Source organism: Camelus ferus, chromosome 8 (assembly GCF_009834535.1).
Source record: "Camelus ferus isolate YT-003-E chromosome 8, BCGSAC_Cfer_1.0, whole genome shotgun sequence".
NCBI classification, from domain to species: Eukaryota; Metazoa; Chordata; class Mammalia; order Artiodactyla; family Camelidae; genus Camelus; species Camelus ferus.
The window spans coordinates 67432835-67450833 of NC_045703.1; the positions used below are offsets into that span (position 1 = coordinate 67432835).

The window sequence follows — 17999 nt, forward strand, 5'->3', positions numbered from 1 at the left end:
CTTTGGCTGCAGCACCTCACCAGGCTGTAGTCAAGGCATTGCCAGGGCTAAGTGTCATCAGACTCTCCAGTGGGGAAAGGTTGGCTCCCACACTCATGTTGTTGGCAGAATCCACTTACTTCTTGTTGCAGGGCTAAGGCTTCAGCTTCTGTAACCAGAGTCACCCACAGTTCTCTGCCACATGGGCTGCTCCACTGTGGCCATTGTCTCCATGGCGGCTTCTTCCAGACCAGTGTGGAAGAGTCCAGCACATCTGTTAGCAAGACCAATCTTTGCCAGATGTGGTAACTTAATCAAGGTGTGACAGCCCATCATCTCTGCCATGTTTTCTTGGTTACAAACAAGTCAAAAGTCCGGCCCAAAATCCAGGAAAGGGGATTCCCACACAGGTGTGATCCCCAGGGGGCCAGTTTCCTTGGGGGTCACCTACAGTCATTCATACATTCTCCATTGACCATCTACATGGAAGGATTGACTTGACCTGTGAATGAGTATCTAATGCCCTACCTATTCTGTTGGGAAACACCTCCAGGTCTCAGACTGAGGCTGCCCTTGTGCATGCTGTGTGGTGGTCTCATCTGGAACTCCTGGTGATTTTTTCAGTAATAGCTCTCTGTGTCAAGGTCCAAGATAGACCTGCCTTTGGATGGAATTCCGTTCAGTAGTGAGAATTGTCAGAGTCAGATCCCAGGGATTCTGTTTTGTTTCAACACTTGGGTTTACTGGACAGGCTTCCTCCTGGGCAAAGCTGTAACCAGAAGACAGGCCGGTTTTAATGGGTGACAGATCCCCGTATTTTTGTCTTTATCCACTTGTGGGGTTATCCCATTAGTGGGGTCCTCTTCAGTAGAATGCCTCGTCAACAGGAGAGTCTACTTCCCAGCTCAGGGAGTGGGTGTCTGTATGTCCTTCATTTTTATGAGACATAATGCGGCCTGAAGTTCTCATCTTTAAATTCCATGCGTTCATACCTTCTGTAAGCACTGAACATCTCCAGACTTTCCTTTGAGGAGACTTTCAATATCTGTTCTTCTTTTCTCCAATTAAACCAGAAAAAAAACGACACAATCAGGGTTGGGGAGGAGAAACAGATGGAAGGGTGTTTTCGCCTGGAAGGATTGGGGAGAAACCAAAACACTCACTTTTGCTTCATGGAGCATCCAAGGACCACCTTACAGCATGAAGAAATAAATGCCAAGTCAAAGAGGAGCATCTGGAAAGTGGATGGTTAATGGTCATTTTCCAATTGGGAAGCTAAAAACAGAGGATGGTTACTTTTTAGAGCTACAGAGTTATTTTTCAGCAACTTTAGTAAACCTTCTCTTTCCCTAACTTCTCTTTCAAATGGCTGTGTTGACTTTTAAAATGTAATGTTTTAATTTTAGAATAGTTTTATGTTTATGGACAATTTGTAAAGATAGTACAGCGAGATTCCACGTACCCTGCTGCCCTGAATTTTTGCTCAAAGCTTTCCAGTACGCAGACGCCAGACTCAGACAGATCATCAGCGCCACGTCCCCAGGGTGCAGGGAGACGAGAGACAGCTTCTTTTTCTATTTCCTTTTTAGTGCATAACTGGCTCACAATGTTCAAAGCTGAGGGGTTGGGAGTGACGTTGGAAGAGGGAAATGGAAGGAAAGGAGGTAGGGGCAATGGATTCTGAACTTTCTCAAGTTGTATTTCAACGGCTAATTCCAGTCTCCTTACTACCTGCACATCTTTATAGAAACTGCTAGCAAGTGTCCCACTGAGTGGCCCGCTGCTAGGAGCCCCATCGGTGCTCGTTCCTGCAGGAGGATGCCCCTCCCTGCCTGGGCTCGGGGCTGCGTGAGGCCTTTGTGCTCAGCTTGGTTCAGGTGCTGGTTTCGGGGAAAAGGAGCAAATGATAGGTAGGTTTTCTGCAGTTTCCTGTCATTTATATTCTTCACATAAGCCCAAGAATATTGTCTGCTGCAGCCTGTGTGGCAGCTGTTCTGAGACCATTTAAGCAAAAGGTGGCTCATGCTGACGTCTGGGAGGAGAATGCAGGCTTTTCCTTGTCCTGGGAGGGAAAGAGGGACAGGCAGACTCTCCTGGGTGGAATGGACCTCAGGGGCATTTTCTTTATATATATATGATACATATGATATATATAAGGTATATATGACATATATATGATAAAGAAAAAAATACATATGATGGAATACTACTCAGCCATAAAAAAGAATAAAATTATGCCATTTACAGCAACATGGATGGACCTGGAGATCATCATTCTAAGTGAAGGCAGAAAGAGAAAGAAAAATATCGTATGATATCACTTACATGTGGAACCTAAAAAAAAAGACACAAATGAAATTACTTACAGAACAGAAACAGACTCACAGACATAGAGAACAAACTTATAGTTACCGAGGGAAAGAGATTGAGAAGGATAAATTGGGAGTTAGAAATTTGCAGATACCTACTACTACATATAAAATAGATAAACAACAAGTTTATACTGTATAGCACTGGGAACTATATTCAATACCTGTAGTAACCTATAATGAAAAAGAATATAAAAAAGAATATATGTATGTATATGTATGACAGAAATATTGTGCTGTACACCAGAAATTGACACAACATTGTAAACTGACTATACTTCAATTAAAAAAAGAAAAAAGTATGGAACTGATATAAAGACAGATGAATAGATGAATGGAATGGAATAGAGTCCAGGTGAATGGATTAATGAACAGCAGTACAATGAAATATTACTCAGGAAGAAAAAGGAATGAACTGTTGATCCAGGTAATGACATGGATGAGTCCCCAAATAATTATTCTGAGCGAAAGCATCCAGACAAAAGGAGCACGTATTATACGAATCCATTTATGTTAAAGTCTAGAAAATGCAAACTAATCTGCAGTGACAGAAGGCAGATCACTGGTTGCTGGTGGGGAGCAGGGAGGAGGGAGGGAAGGTGGGAGGGATTGCAAAGGAGAGGCACAAGGAGACTTCTGGAGGGGGTGGATATTTTCACTATCCTGACTATGCTGATGGTTTCACAGGTGTGTCCATAGATCAGAACTTATCAAGTTGTCCGCTTTAAATGGACAGTTTATTTTATGTCAATTTGCAATTTACTGCATGCCAATGATACCTCAATAAAGCTATTTAAATTTTCAAAATTCCTCTGCTGAACAACTGCCAAGAGCTTTCCAGCGAAGCTCCCTTTATCAGAATCAGAGATAAGCCCGTGCCAAAAGCTGCAAACCAGAAGGAGTCACTTGTACCAAATGAGAGTGGTGTTTTCTGATCAAGTTTGGTCAGAGTGACTGGGTGAGGGGATGGAGAGCGGGCTGGGTGGCTCGTCCAAGAGCCATCATGTCATTCTCCATCTGTAAGGTGGCCACCTCGGCCGGGCTGACCTCCGATATCAAGGCTCCCTGGTCCGGTGGAAAACTGCCCTGTGATTCTGAACTTAACTTGAGCTGATCTGAACTTGAATCCTGGCTCTACCTCATGCCAAACTCAGCCTTGTAGCCTTGCCCTCGTAGATCCTGGCTGTGCTCAGTCAACGTGGGGAGGTTATTAACCCCTCGAGGGAGGATTAACGTACTGATGTTAAAGTGTCTGGGCTAGAGCAGGTCTTCAACGTCTGCTTGCAGTCTTCCCTCCCCTTATTCCACTGGGCATGAATCTCAGTCTACCAGTCAAGTGTGCAAGAAGTCAGGTTCCTTCTTTACTTTCCTGATACTGCATTTAATTTCTACTTTAAGCCATCAATCCACAGGAGAGTGGACATCAGTCAATTTGGTAGGTGCCTTTCCAGACTGCCTTTCAAGTTTTGGGCCATGGTGGGGGTGGTGGTCTGCTTAGATGTCTTGACTGGCCTTTGAGGGATAAGTCACACAGCTCATGGTGGAGTCACACCTCACGCGACCTCAGCCTTCACCAGGCCGGGTGCTCCTCTGCATCCTTGTGTCCCACTCAAGGAAGCAACTGGCCCAGAAGTCAGAGGCGTGGGCTTAGGGACTGCTCAGACATTAAGCCCTGCCCCATCATTTCCCAGCAAGGCAGAAACTTTATTTTCACATCTGAAAACAACAGTGATTAAAATAATTTAATTCATAGGATAGTTGTGAACAATTAAATGAGTCAGAACTGAAGACAGTGCCCAGAACTTGATGAGTTGTTGATAAGTGACATTTATTTTGTCATGCTGGAGCATTCAGGCCCTGTCTCTCCTTCTGCTGGAGCTCTTGGTCCCTCTGGGCTCTTCCAGAAAAGGTGGCACTTAGACCCTCTGATCTGATTTCCCCCAAATGATCTGGGGGTTCTGAGGGATGGAGAGGGCACGGCCCAGGGTTCCATCATAATCTTCTCACTTAAGCCTCCTGTCTCCAGAGAGCTCATCCGGGGGAATCCTTATCCAGTTTGGGGGACAGAGGGTGCTGCATTCTTCTCCAAAAAACCTTCATAAAATACCTCCAGCCAGGTGTTCACATACTGACTCCTACTCTCTGCCTTCTGTGTGATGCGGAGCCACACGTCTGGGTGCCCTGTGACCGAATGGGAGGCTCACAGGCACAGAGACACGCAGGGGCCACCCTTGGTGAACACCTCCAAATGTTAGCCTCATTCGCCGAGGTCTGAGATGAGGTACCTGGTGCAGAGGGAAAGTTGCCCGCAGAAGCCCCCTGGCACCCTGATCCCCACAAGGATTGCAGCTGGGGGGCTGCATTAGACTTCTCCATGCGGAGACCACACCTGCTGAGTCAGAACCTCTCGCAGCCTGCTCGGAAGGTGAGAGTTACCTGTTACATGATGCCATTTGCAAAGTCAGGGCTCAGCAGAAAGGGGTGGGGATGAGCCCGGAGCAGAATCAGCTCCAGTCCCTGCTTTCTTCTCGGGACACGTGACATGTTCTAAGGTAGCTTAATAGGTAGGTTAATAATGTTTTGAACGAGAACTCAAGTCGAAAGACACATACTGAAGTATATGCATGGCTGGGACATTGTGCTGTACACCGGAGAGTGACACATTGTAACTGGTGGTACTTCAATAAAAAAAATAATAATTAAAAAAAAGAAAGATACATATTGAAGAGCAGTGTTATCCTGCCACCTGGTGGTAATATCTTTCGGTAAATTCTTTCTGTTACTGTGGCCGGTAACCTAATGACTCACTAACTTTCCCTGAAAAGGATGAGTGTCTAGTCCTATAAAATATCTTGTTAACTCCATTGACACTCTCTATGAAAGACAGATCATTTAAATGTAAAATATACCATTAAGATCAGTCTTTGAGGTGTATGATGCTTAAAATACTCACTCAACAAACATTGATCTTCCCATATGTAAAGGGCAGTGCTAGGCTCTGGGGAAAATTATACATACAGCCTCTGTCCTCAATGAGCTTCAGATACACTGGAGAATAAGGACACTTTATGTAAATTTCTATATTACAAGGCAGAACTCCGAAAGGTGTGCATCACGGTGAGGGGCCCAGGATAATTCCTAGGAGAAAAATTGATGACAGCATGGGAAACTAGGGAAGGCCTCATGAGGGAGGTGGCCTCCGAGCCCAGGGAGTCACCAAATACAGGAGAGACAGAAGGGGATCTGTGAGGCAGAAAGGTTGCTGGATTAGTGGTGAGCAGAGATCCGTAAACTTTTTTGATTGTGCACCACTAAAAACCAAACCAAAAAAGGGAACGTGCATTCCACTAAAAGTATTTTCTTTGTAAATGATAAGAATTTACGGATGTAGCTTGTCCATTATGAGGCATATAGTGAAAGGAGAAGACTAAGAAAATAAAGAGTAACCCTAGGACTTCCTTTTGGTTCCTTTTGGACTGCTAGGCTCACCCCACTTTGGATGTCACTGGCCTGGACCAGTGTGGGCGGGAAGATGGCGAAAGAAGAATCAGGAGACTCTCGGAGGCACTAAGACAGTGCAGGCTAGAGCTACTAGGGACCTAAGGAAGGGGGAGACAGAAGGTGAGAAAAGGGACAGACCTTTAGAGAGAGGACTAGAGGACTGCAGCAGTTTAGGGGGAAAGAACTGTTAAAGGTACTTCTGAGTTTGTGGCTTTATTTTGTTTTGAATTTGTAGGCCTTTGGAAAGACACTGAATAATTTGCTGAAAGAGAATACAGAAGAAAAGAGATTTCAGGAGAAGATAATCAATTTGTCTTGTATTTGTTGAGTTCTAAGTAGCAGTGAAATCTGTTTGGCTTCCATAGGCATCTGGAAATTTCTTTTCTGAAGTCCGCAGTGGAGTAGGGTCACCTGATTCAGAGGTGATGGCAGACAGTGGGAGGGTATGAAGTTGCCCAGGGAAAGACTACAGAGTGAAACAAAAACAAGCCAAGGACAGACTCCCAAGGATGCACCTCCCAGGGGCAGGTGCAGAGCGGGCTCCCCAGGAATAGACTAGAATGGAGGATTGTGAGCAGGTGTGTTGGGGAGAGTCTCAGGACTATCACCTGTAAGGAGTGAGGATGCAGGACCGTGTGGAGGAGACGCTGAGCTATGAAGTAATTTCAGCAGGTCTCAGCAGATGCCATAGGAGCTCTGAATCTGGGATGGCCCTTTGAGAGGTGTGTGGCGGTATGTCAGGCTGGTTCCCACCAGCTTGTGGGGGCAACTGTGTGCATCTCCCCCCAGCTCCTCCTTCACTGACGTCAGCCTGATCTTGAAATTGACCACAGTAGAAGTATTTACACCCTGGAAATTGCCCAACCTTACAAACCAGAGCTTTTTTTTTTCCCCCAAAGAAGTGGTTGTTAAATATTTACACAGGACACACAACTATGTCTCTAATGATGTAAGGGGATGGAAACTTTGTATCTTTGCATCAACTAATTGTTGGCCATCGGTTGCCCCTGGAGAGGGGATGTCGCTTAGGTCGAGTAGCCCCCGTCAGCTGAGGGCCATGCCTGGAAAAGAACACAGTTGTGAGCCTTCAGCAGAAAACAGTCCCTGAATCTGGGGAAATTAGTGCCTTCAGTGGGAAGGGGGAACTTGGGCAGTGTACCACCATCCACTACAGTCTGCCTTTTGCACAACTGCTTCATCTGGTAAGTTCATCTCATCTGGAAAGTTCATCTCATCTAGAAACATCTACTCCAGGAATCTGGTCAGTCTCTTTTCCTGGGAAACTTGCAAGAGGAAGACTGGTCTTCTCGAGGCTGTGTGTGGTTCATCACCCCCTCCTTTTCTATCCATTCTAGGTTCCCTCCTCCTTCACCAGTACCTCTGCTGGTCTAGGCAGCCTTCCTGGTAGGATGATCCAGATGCTTATCTCCAGGGGTGGAAAATCCTGGTCGCCATCAGGCTGTGGCTGTTGCACAATGACTAGTTGCCATCAGAATTGGGCAGGGGAATACCAGGAGACACCCTCATGGACCACCGGTGTGTAAATCTGTTCTTCTACACCCCCACGTGGAAGGACAGACTCTCCTGATGATCAGGGTCACGCTGGTGTGATGAATCTTCTGTTGCCAGCTCACCCCTTGTCACAAGGAGACCTGGTGGCCACTGTGGCCCCAAGGGAAGAATTCCTTCTTTGGAAACCAGGGCCTCTCAACCCCCAGATCCAGGATCCTTCTAGAGTTTCATCCATCCAGCTTTTACCAAGTCTGTTCCACGTGTGATGTTCTTCAGGCTGCAAGAAAATAAGTCTGGTTTCCTGTTTGGTAGGAGTTGAACCATTAGCCTAGGGTTTGGACTCAGACAGGGACTCAGATACAGCTGTGCTCCCTTTTAAGTGATCCCTGAGTGCTGCCTGCAGTGAGTGGAGAGTCTCATCTCTAACAAGAAGAGGAGCAGAAAGAAGTGTGATTCCTGGTAGGAAGTAACTGGGTCAATTCTGGAATGAACGTTGCATGCTGGTCAGCGTTAGGTATGGGGCTTTCCATCCTGTATGTTGATTAATACTTTCTTTTCCATTAGCATGTAAAGCATGCTTTCTTAAGTAAATCGTGTCACAGAAAATATAGCATTTTCATTAGGACCATCCCTGTTCATTAAACACCCCCACCCTGTTTTAGAGTTTCTTGTGCCGATTTTTAATACAAGGTCTCTATCTCAAGGGTATGAAACTCTTAAAATGAAATTAATGTTAATTGGCCTAAAATGCCAAACCACCCAATTATTAAGGGTGGAGAAGAGTAGAGAGGGAAGATAAAAGATTATTTGAACAAACAAGAGAGAGACGTCATCGTTCCCAAAATAGAGGGAATGGTAAGAGCAGGCTGGGTCTTACTCTGTAATTGCTCAGGGGGTGTTCTTTTTGTCTCTCCCGCTAGGTTGTCGAGTCTCTGAAGCTTCTGTCTTCCCATGGTATTGGCTGCAGCTGAGGAAAGTCTGAGCGCTGGTAATAGCAAACAGGGATTGAATCATTCGATTCCTGCCAGAGGAAAGCTCACTGAGCACTTCCTGGATTGACCTGATTTTCAACTTTATAATGAAGAGGCCACAACAGACTCTTCTCCTGTGTAGTCCAAGCCTCAGGTGAGGCCGTTTTGCCAAACACCTGATCTAAGTCTTCGTCCTGGCGTTTACCCCTTTTATTCAGCCTGCTCAGGAGAAATAGAAAATACTCATTCATTGGAATATTACTTTTCTGTTCACTTGTTTATCAACTATTTTGTTGAATTCTTCTGATGTGCACAGCATTGCATTGGTCCCCTAGAGTCCACAACAATGTGTGTGTTCCTGGCTTAAGTGGGTGGTGACTCCAGCTGGTATAGCTCAAAGTTACCTTGCTTTACCCAGAATAGGTACGTTGGAAAACCTTTCCAGCTCCATTCCATAGGTGCCTGGTCTTTTTAAAAATTATTATGTAAACAGATTTATTGAGAGATAATTCACATACCATACAATTTGCATATTTAAAGTGATTAATGGCATTTAAGTATCGTCCCAGATACGTGCAGTCCTCACCATAGTCAATGTTAGAACATTTTCAGAGCCTCAGAAAGAAACTTCATACTCCTTAGTTACCTGTCCCCCCAGCGTTCCTCTCCCCACCCCTAAGCTGCCCCCAATCTACTTTCTCTATAGATTTCCCTTTCTTGGATATTTCACATAAATGGAATCACATAATAGGGGGTATTTTGTGTCCTTGTCGACCCTTGTCGTCTCACCTTTTTGATTCTAATCCTAGTGAGTGTGACGTGGTCTCCTACTGTGGTTTTGATTTGCATCTCCCTAATGACTAGCGCGGTGGAGTATCTTTTCATGTGCTTTGTGACCATTTGTATATCTTTCTTGAAGAAATGCCTGTTCAGTTCCTTTGTCCATTTTTAAATTAGGTTATTTGTCTTTTTACAATTGAGTTGTAAGAAGGTGCCTGGTCTGTAAGGGGTGTTAATGATTGAAGCAGCATATTCCAACCTGGTCCCTAGAAGTTTCACATGTGTATCGTGTTTTTAAGAAACATTTCCCCAAAATATACATATAGCAATCGTGAGGTCTCACAGAGTAGTTAAACTCTTAGGTTTCTTTCCTTAAGTCAGGAATTGTAGCGACCTCGAATGGTCACATGAGTTATTCCAGGCTTGTCAGGTGTTGATGGCATGGAGTTCTCTGGAGTGAAATTGGTGACCTTGACACAGGGGACAGAGCCATGTCTTGGGCAGCCACAGCTCCTGGACTGGACATATCTAGCATGCACTCAGCCTCAGATAAGAATACTAAGTGACACACCGAATTTTAGCACTGTTTATGATCATTTATTCATTCAACAAACAGTAGACATTTTGTTGGTGTTGAAACTATGAGAATCATTTCTAAGGGAATAACTGACTTCATTTATCTCTTCTGTAAATGTGTAAATTTCTTATTGGACAGGAGACCACCTGTATTACCCTCACTTTTCAGTGTTCTTCCAGCTAAAGATAATCCACTCTGTTTTCTCATACCTTGTTATCATTTTTCATGCTCTCTCCAGGGTTTTCATTAGCAAATTTGCAATGTGTATGAAGTATGGGGTTGTAATTAGGACACATTATTCTATTTGGAACCTTGGCGATGGTGGGGCTCAGGGAGCAGAAGGCTGGGTACTCAAAGCTTCACTATGCTCTGCATTCTCACACCTCACTCGCACCTGAACCCACTCCCTCCTCCAAATCAGGGCCACTACTTCCTTTTCTAATATGGGATGCTGTTAAAGCTGTAGTCAGTGTTGTCCTCTCTGGATTTTTTTTCTGGTGTATATGTGCCTTTCCCATTCCCATCTCTTAACCACAGCGTTGGTTTTCTCTCCCGTGCTGTCAGGATGTGCTCCTCCTGTAAAGCCTTCTCTAAATCCACTAAGCAGACAGAGTTAGTCGTTTCTAGCCTTGAACTTTCAGTGCGCTTTCTAGAGTCCTTCATTATACTGGTTAATTTGTTTGCTTATTTATCCATTTGTTCACCAAATATTTGGCAGGTGCCTACTACACGCAGGTGTGTGCTAGGACCGGGTGTACCCCTGTGCGCAGAGAAGGCGAAGTCCCTGCCCTCGCTGAGCTGACAGTCTAGGAGAGGAACGTCTCGTAAACAAAAAGTGAGTCTGAAGCATGCAACACTCTGGCATGAAGAAGCAAAGAGGGCTGAGATAGAGAATCAGGTGGAGCGAACAATTGTTTGGATCGGCTGCAGCTGGCCTCTCCAAGGCTGAGAAGGCGCCAGTTTCCTCTGCTGGCGTGGGAAAGAGTGTTCCTGGCAGAAGAAACTGTAGACACACAAGCCTGAGTCTGGAAAGAACTCGGTGAGAATGCCGTTCACAAAGGGGACCAGTGGGACAAAAGGTTAGTGGGGGCGAGGGTGGAACCAGAGGAGGAGGAACAGGTTCCTAGTCTTGCAGGCCAGAGGCCAGACTTGGATTAATTTACAAGTGCAACGGGAAACAATTATACTATTTTAGTGGGGGATTGCCATGACCTCATCACGGGCACAATTTCTCTATCCCCAAACGTAGGTGTGCGGAAATGTGACTTCTCTAAAATGGAATTCAACTTAGCTGACGACGTTTCATTCTTCTGGAGGAGAACTGCATCTTGCCATGATTCAGTTGCCTCTGGTTTACAACAGTCTCTTTTGGGAAACCACTAGGTTAATTGGTGATTCTCGCCAACCTCCCTCCCTGGTCCTTTCTCCCTAGATGGGGCTAGGTTTGGGGAGGCTCCCATGCTGTTCTGGGGTGGGGAAATGCTTTATGGTCCTCAGTCATCTTGCTTTTGCTGGTTTTCAAGGAGGCACACCATCCTGTAAGGCCACCCTCACTGGGCCATCTTGGTTGGTCTTGGTCCCAATCAGGAAAGCCCCGCCAGGACCCCTGGCTAGTTTCCTTGCTGCCCTGTCCCCTGTGAATCTTCTCACAAGCTCACCTGCCTGAGCACCTCAGCGTGGCTCCCTAACCACTCTGGTGCCCTATGGGCACAGAAATGGTCTGGGGGGTTTGCAGCCTCTCGGGCAAGGTCCTGGGAGCCAGGCGTCTTCAGTTTACCTGGGATTCCCACCACGCTGGCTGTATTCTCCCATTTCAGCAGTCAGCCCACGAGACGGGGGCTGGACCCATTCCCAGGGCCCGCTCCCAGCATCTAAATTATTGATGAATCACAATTTCCTCTTTCTCCCCTGCAGGTTGAGCACTGCCTTTTGGGTGGGAAAAGGTTCATATGCTTCCACATGTTTCCCACTCTGAAGGCAGAGTTAGCCCAGTCCTGGAAGCGGAACAGGATTGAATATTCCACCCGGGGGCAGGGGAGCTGGTCCAGCTCAGCCCTCTTGCTCAGAGGTCAGACTTCCATTCCCCTCGCCAGCTCCACCCTGAGGATTCTCCCCTCCACAAGCACCTCTGTCCTCTGCTCTAGGGGACGTGGGAGTGTCCTGGGCCCTCGGCCGGTGGACCGGGAAGTTCGAGGCACAAGAGTGAGTCAGCTAAACCCCTCAAACTGGTGGGCAACAGGCTGGTGACACTCAACAAGGCATCACCAGCCTGTCTACCCATCTGTTTCAGACTCAAGGCCCACACTCTGCTTCCTCCCTGGGAACCCCCTTCCTCTCTGCCCCCTCAGCTCCCGGAATATTTTATCTCAGCTCTGGGAGCCCAAACCAGCTCTCTACCTCTCCAGACCAACTTCCTGTCCTCCTGAGCCTGGTGGACAAGTATTTGCAAACGTTGTTCACCATCTGGGTCTGAAATGGGTGATTCAGGGCCACGGGTTAGGAGGAGGGACCCGAGTGGACAACTTTCACTTCTAAACATGTAAAACCTCTCGGTGGCTGCCACATAGCAGCAGAGGATAAAAGGGGGCCACTCAGGAGGCGAGAGCGGATGGTGACTGGGCCAGGGGTGGTCCTGGGGACGGGACAGCACAAAACCCTACTATCTTGTTCTGTATTTTGTGATTAGAGACCGACTCTATGGTGTGTGCCTCTAAGTACAGGACCTCGTTTCATTATTTCAAGGACTCTTGAGATTAGTTCTGCATTTGCATGGAACCTAGGAATTCTATTTCAGTCTACTAACCTTTTTCAGCCTTTCAGGGTCATCTTGATTGCATTCTTGCTCTGGCCCAGACTAGCCATATAAATTTTGATTAATGGCAGCAACCAGCCAAAGAAACCAGATGTCTCCTGTAAACACACTGAGGAGTTATTTTGTCTCCTAAATAGTCGGCTCCCGAGGGGATACACTGAGGAAGGACCCTGTCTGTAGGCGATTAGACAGTTGAGGACGCCTGTGTAATTAAGAGGATTGTGGGTTTGCCGTTCATTCTGGAAAGGTGTCTAATTTCTCTTTAGCCTAAAGCCAGCAAATTTCAAAATTCGGGTAAATCGGAGTTCGGTTAGCCTCGGCAGAACCCACACGAGGGGCCTCCCTCCATCACCTAAAAGGAAGGGTTTGCGGCAGGGATGCCAAGGTTACCGGTGGACACACCCCTGGTGCTTGTGCGCCTCCCGCCGAGGTTTCCTGTTGCGTTGGTGGCAAATCTGCCCCTGCTGTGTGAACAGTCACACCATCTGCCTTGAGTGTGCAGGACAGGAAAACGTGAGGCAACAATCCACGTGTGTGATTAGCCCCCCCACTGGACTTTTCTAACTTCTGTAACCACACACCTACAGCACACTCTTGGGAAACAGAAAATCATGGTAAGAACCGCTCAGTGAAGCTCTTTCACAAACTCTAGAGTAGAACTGCTTAAAGCAAAGCACAGTGTTCGAGGCGGAAAATCGGATGCAGAGCAAAGGGATACTTAGACCAGCTGATTTGCAAGGGACCATTTTCTGGCGTAGCAGCCTGTCATGGTGGATGTTTTTCTTGAGCTGCAAGGAATATCACTTCTTCTATGGGAGTGTCTGTAGGCTGGGAACTGGGGAAGACATTGCTTGTTTTGCAACTGTAATTGCAAACAGAAATGCTGGCAGGGCTTCTTTAAATGGACCAGAAAAATGTATCCTGAAATCAAACGGCATCCTCACCACTGTTCCCAGCGCTTTATACAAAGACAGCAAAGACTGTGAGGGACTGATGGGCGGACGTGGGTGAGGTGACATCACACACTGCACCTGGAAACTCAGTGTAGAAGAGTTTAGATCTGGGGTCTCTGAATCTTTGGTCTCAGGATTTCTTTGCACTTTTAAAAAGTATTGAGGGCCTCCAAGTGCTTTTTCTTTTTCAATGTGGATTATATCTACTGATATTTACCATATTCAATATTAAAACTGAGAAGCTTTTAAGGAATAGTGAAACCCTCGAGCCATTAGCTGAGAGAAATGACATCACACCTCAGGGAGCCTCTGGAAAACAGCACTGTACACGTGTGAAAGAGTGAAAGGGGCAAAACAAAGCTTAGTGTTATTTTTAAAATAGCTTTGATCTCATGGACACTTTGAAAAGTTCTCAGGACCACTCAGGGGTCCCTGGACCACACTTTGAGAACCACTGGTATAGACAAAGGTAGATGGCTCCTCAGCCACTGCTGAACACCACTGAAGAACTGAGTTTCTGTGTCCAGAGGGACACTCAGTTAATGCCAGTGAGTTGAAAATCTGCAACCTAAAGAAAGGTTCACAGCACAGTGGGGGACGGAAGAGGATTTCCAATTCTACAGGGATTAAAAATATGTCCCCAGAGCAGGTGGATGGCAAGAGAACAGCAAAGGTGAATATCAAGTTTCTTTCTATTAATTCTTAGTCTGCTTTTTTGAGGGGGTGGATAATTTGATTTATTTATTTATTTTTAATGGAGGTACTGAGGACTGAACCCAGGACCTCACACATGCTAGGCATGCGCTCTACCACTGAGCTACACCCTCCTCTTTAGTCTACTTTTTAATGTGCATTCAACATATGATATTTAAAAACCGTCACCACACCTACACTGTTATTGAGCACTTAATGTGTACAGACCACATAGACGTTCTCTATCAAGGAGTCTCCGTGTGTTTGGGACAGTGCTGGGCACTTCACAGCCATTCATTGCAATTCATATGTTACAGACTAGGGAATTACAGTTGACAGAGGTGAAGCTGGTCATCCAAATGGCCCAGCTAGAAGGTAGGAGACAGCAGGATTTCCGACCCAAGATGCCCTTCGAAAGCCCAGATACTTAAGCACAAAACCGCAGCACAGCCCACAAACAGCTCTGTGCATTCCAAGGCCCATGGGAAAGAGCTCACATGTGTAGCCCAAGTCACGGGTCAGCCTCTCTCACCAAGTGCATGATGCTCCCTGCTCGCTGTGTGGGGAAGGAAAACTCTTCCCTTCCTCCCTTTGAGTTTCTTTGATTAAACTGGCCTAGCAATTAATAATTAAGTTGACAAGTCTAACAATTACATTGATATAAGACAGGTTAATAGGAGAAAACCAGATTTAATTACATCCCTATGGGAATTCAAAGTCATGGGACTCAGAGCGAGTCAGGCAGGTGAGGCTTATGTGCCGTCCTGGGCTCAGGAATGGGGTGGGGTCTGGAGCTTTGAGGAAGGAGGGTGAGTCAGAATCACGGGACATGAGAAGAGCAGGTGTTTGGTACTTAGCTGTTCGCCCTGCCATTCAGCTGGGTCATTCAGATCAAAAATCATCTCTGGTAACAGCTCTCTTTCTGTCCAGGGCTCTCTCAAGTGGTTAAGGGAAGGGTAAATGGTTTTTTTTTAAATCTGCTGGGTCTTGAATGCCTTTAGCTTGAAACAATCCACGTGCCAAAGTGGCACATTTGTGGGCAGCCTATTCTGCTCCCCTTCCGTGTTGTAGTAGATTTTTGGAAGATGCACAAAAATAATACTATGCAGGCACACAAAATCATACAACATATAGCCCCTGCCTTTGAGTTTACCAAAATAAATGCCACCAAAGGGGAAGTTAGCTAACAGTGCGAGTTAGTATATGACAAGTGCCAAAGGAGATGGGTGTCTTTGACATTCAGAGTGGGGAGCCCACTGGACCAGAGGGGTCAACTGAGCCATCGTGGAGAAGAAGAGTTTGTGCTAGGCTTAAAGGAAAGATAGGAAGAAGGTTTAGAGGACAAAAGACTGGAATTGGCGTCAGACACTAGGTGTCAGCTGAGCCCCAGTCTGTCCTTACTCCGACGTGCCAGCTGCAGCCCATTACAGACATCCTGGGTGTGCGGGCAGCCACGTGGCGGGGACATGTCCAGGCGCCGACCCCTGTCTCACTACTGCTGGGCAGCTTGTCCCCTCTCCTTGCTCATTTGCATGTCCCGTGCATGTCCCGAGTCCTGCCGCCCCAGTGTGGCCTGTCCCACCCTTGGAGCCGGTCCTCAGCCAGCAGCGCCCCATAAATATCAATTCTGCTCATGCTTCTCATACTTTCCCAACTGAGCTGTTCTCTCTGAACCTCCTTTGAAATCTCACAGACCCACAGCCCACTCCAGGCGCCTCCGTTTCCTTGTTTTACAACCTTAGGCAAGTCGCTTTAACCTTTTGTGAACTGCAATTTGCTCATGTGTGAAATGAGGAAAATAATGCCTTACAGAGTTGTTATGAAGGTTAATGATTGTCAGCCACCCGGTATAATACTTGGCACATTGCAAGTACTTGATAAATTAGAACAGCTCTTTCTTTCTTTCTTTTTTTTTTAAATTAAAGTACAGTCAGTTACAATGCGTCAATTTCTGGAGTACAGCATAGTGTCCCAGTCATGCATATATATACATATATTTGTTTTCATATTCTTTTTCTTTAAAGGTTATTACAAGATATTGAATATAGTTCCCTGTGCTATTGCTATACAGAAGAAACTTGTTTTTTTAATCTATTTTTATATATAGTGGTTATCATTTGCAAATATCAAACTCCCAAATTTGTCCCTTCCCACCCCCTTTCCCCCAGTAACCGTAAGATTGTTTACTATGTCTGCGAGTCTGTTTCTGTTTTGTAGATGAGTTCATTAGTGTCCTCTTTTTTAGAAAAGCTATTTCTTATCCATCTCTGGTATCCTGCACCTATGATATAGTTGCAAGCAAGACAAGTTATGAAATGTTATATTGGATTAATTCACTTCTTTGTTTCAAATTTCCAATCATCATGGAACTGGGTCATCACGGTAAGATAAAAAAAGAAATAGAAAAAAAGATACTGGTAGTTGAGCTGACTGTCCCCAGAGGGAGTGGAGAGAGGGAAGCAGGGAGAGAGGGAGGGAGGGGGAATCAGACTGGGAGTGTTTTAACTTTTTAAGACACTCAGCATTTTTTAATCTTGATAAATAACCATAAATCCCTATTAATACCCTTTTGATACTAGAGAATATTATTTATGAGGACTAGTCATATCTACTATGTATGTATGTAATGATTTACTCAGGGGCAGAAGTTGGATAGTCAGAGAAGAATGATTTTTGACTCTAGTCCAACATCCCTCAAACTCAGCTTTCCCCATTGCTGTTTTCCAAAAAAGGAAGGAAGGAAAGCAGGAGGGGAGAGAGAGAGAGAGGGAGCGAGCAAGCTGTTTAGTAGGAGGCTTCACCCTCTCTGTGGATGTTACCACTTCATCATTTTGTTTGTTTGTTTTTTATTGAAGTACAGTCAATTACAATGTGTCAATTTCTGGTGTACAGCACAGTGTCCCAGCCATGCATATACACACATATTTGTACTTCACTACTTTGACATGCTAATAATTAGTGTTGGTTTCTTTCCACCGAGTCTTTTCTAATGTTGGTTGGGTATCTCAAGCTAGGAGAAGTGATTATTTACAATTAAAAAAATTATTGAAGAGAGAGGAAAGAGTTTCATTTTTAATGAAATAAGGGTATCAAAGGCAAGTGTAGACAGTCAGCGTGACCGAGACCCATTGATGACTCGGGCCAGGGTTTTGGTGGTTATTTCAATCTTACCAATTTTCGTATTGACAGAGCTTTATAATTTTCATGCCACAGCCACACACATCATCCCATTTTACTCCTACCCTTTGAATGGGGTTTTTAAAGCTTAGGATGCCTTTAGCTGAAATAATAGATAAATCAATTCAGAGTTAATAAAGAGAAGTTGGACATTTCTTTTTTTTTTTTTTTTTAGTCTCATATACAAAGAAGTCTAAAGAAAGGCTTCTCTCTGCCATCTGCATTGTCAAATGTTTCCTCAGGCTGATAGGATAGCTGCTAATGATAACTGGACCTATACATTTCCCTGTCCATGCCTGAGGTGGGGGGCGGGGAGGGGAGAGAGAGAGAGAGAGAGGCTAGCTTTGTGCAGCAGCATTTTCTTCAGAGCAAGGATGCTGATTTCCCAGAAGCCTCCAGTAATCCTCTCCTCTTTTGTGTCTCACTGGCACAGAATGGCTAGCTGTGCCCATTTCTGAGCTGACATGGCTTAGGAGATAGACATCTTTGATTGGCTTAGACTAATCAGCTGGGATGTAATAGATATTGAGCAGTCAGCAATGTCCTCTATATGTGTCCATTTTCTAGATCTGCGTTGGCAGACTATACAGTCCTTGGTCCAAATCTGACTGACTGCCTGTTCTTGTAAATAAAGTTTTATTGGAACACAGCCATGCTCATTTGCTTATGGAGATT

The 17999-nt window shown here is 45.5% G+C and overlaps 1 long non-coding RNA gene across 1 annotated transcript; it reads left to right on the top strand.

Annotated features, from left to right (window-relative positions):
* Positions 1-1629: 1629 nt before the first annotated feature.
* Positions 1630-10762, top strand: LOC116665462. The gene is made up of 3 exons (XR_004322098.1): positions 1630-1889; positions 8282-8486; positions 10408-10762. It is a non-coding gene; the product is annotated as an uncharacterized LOC116665462 (long non-coding RNA).
* The last annotated feature ends 7237 nt before the right edge of the window (positions 10763-17999 follow it).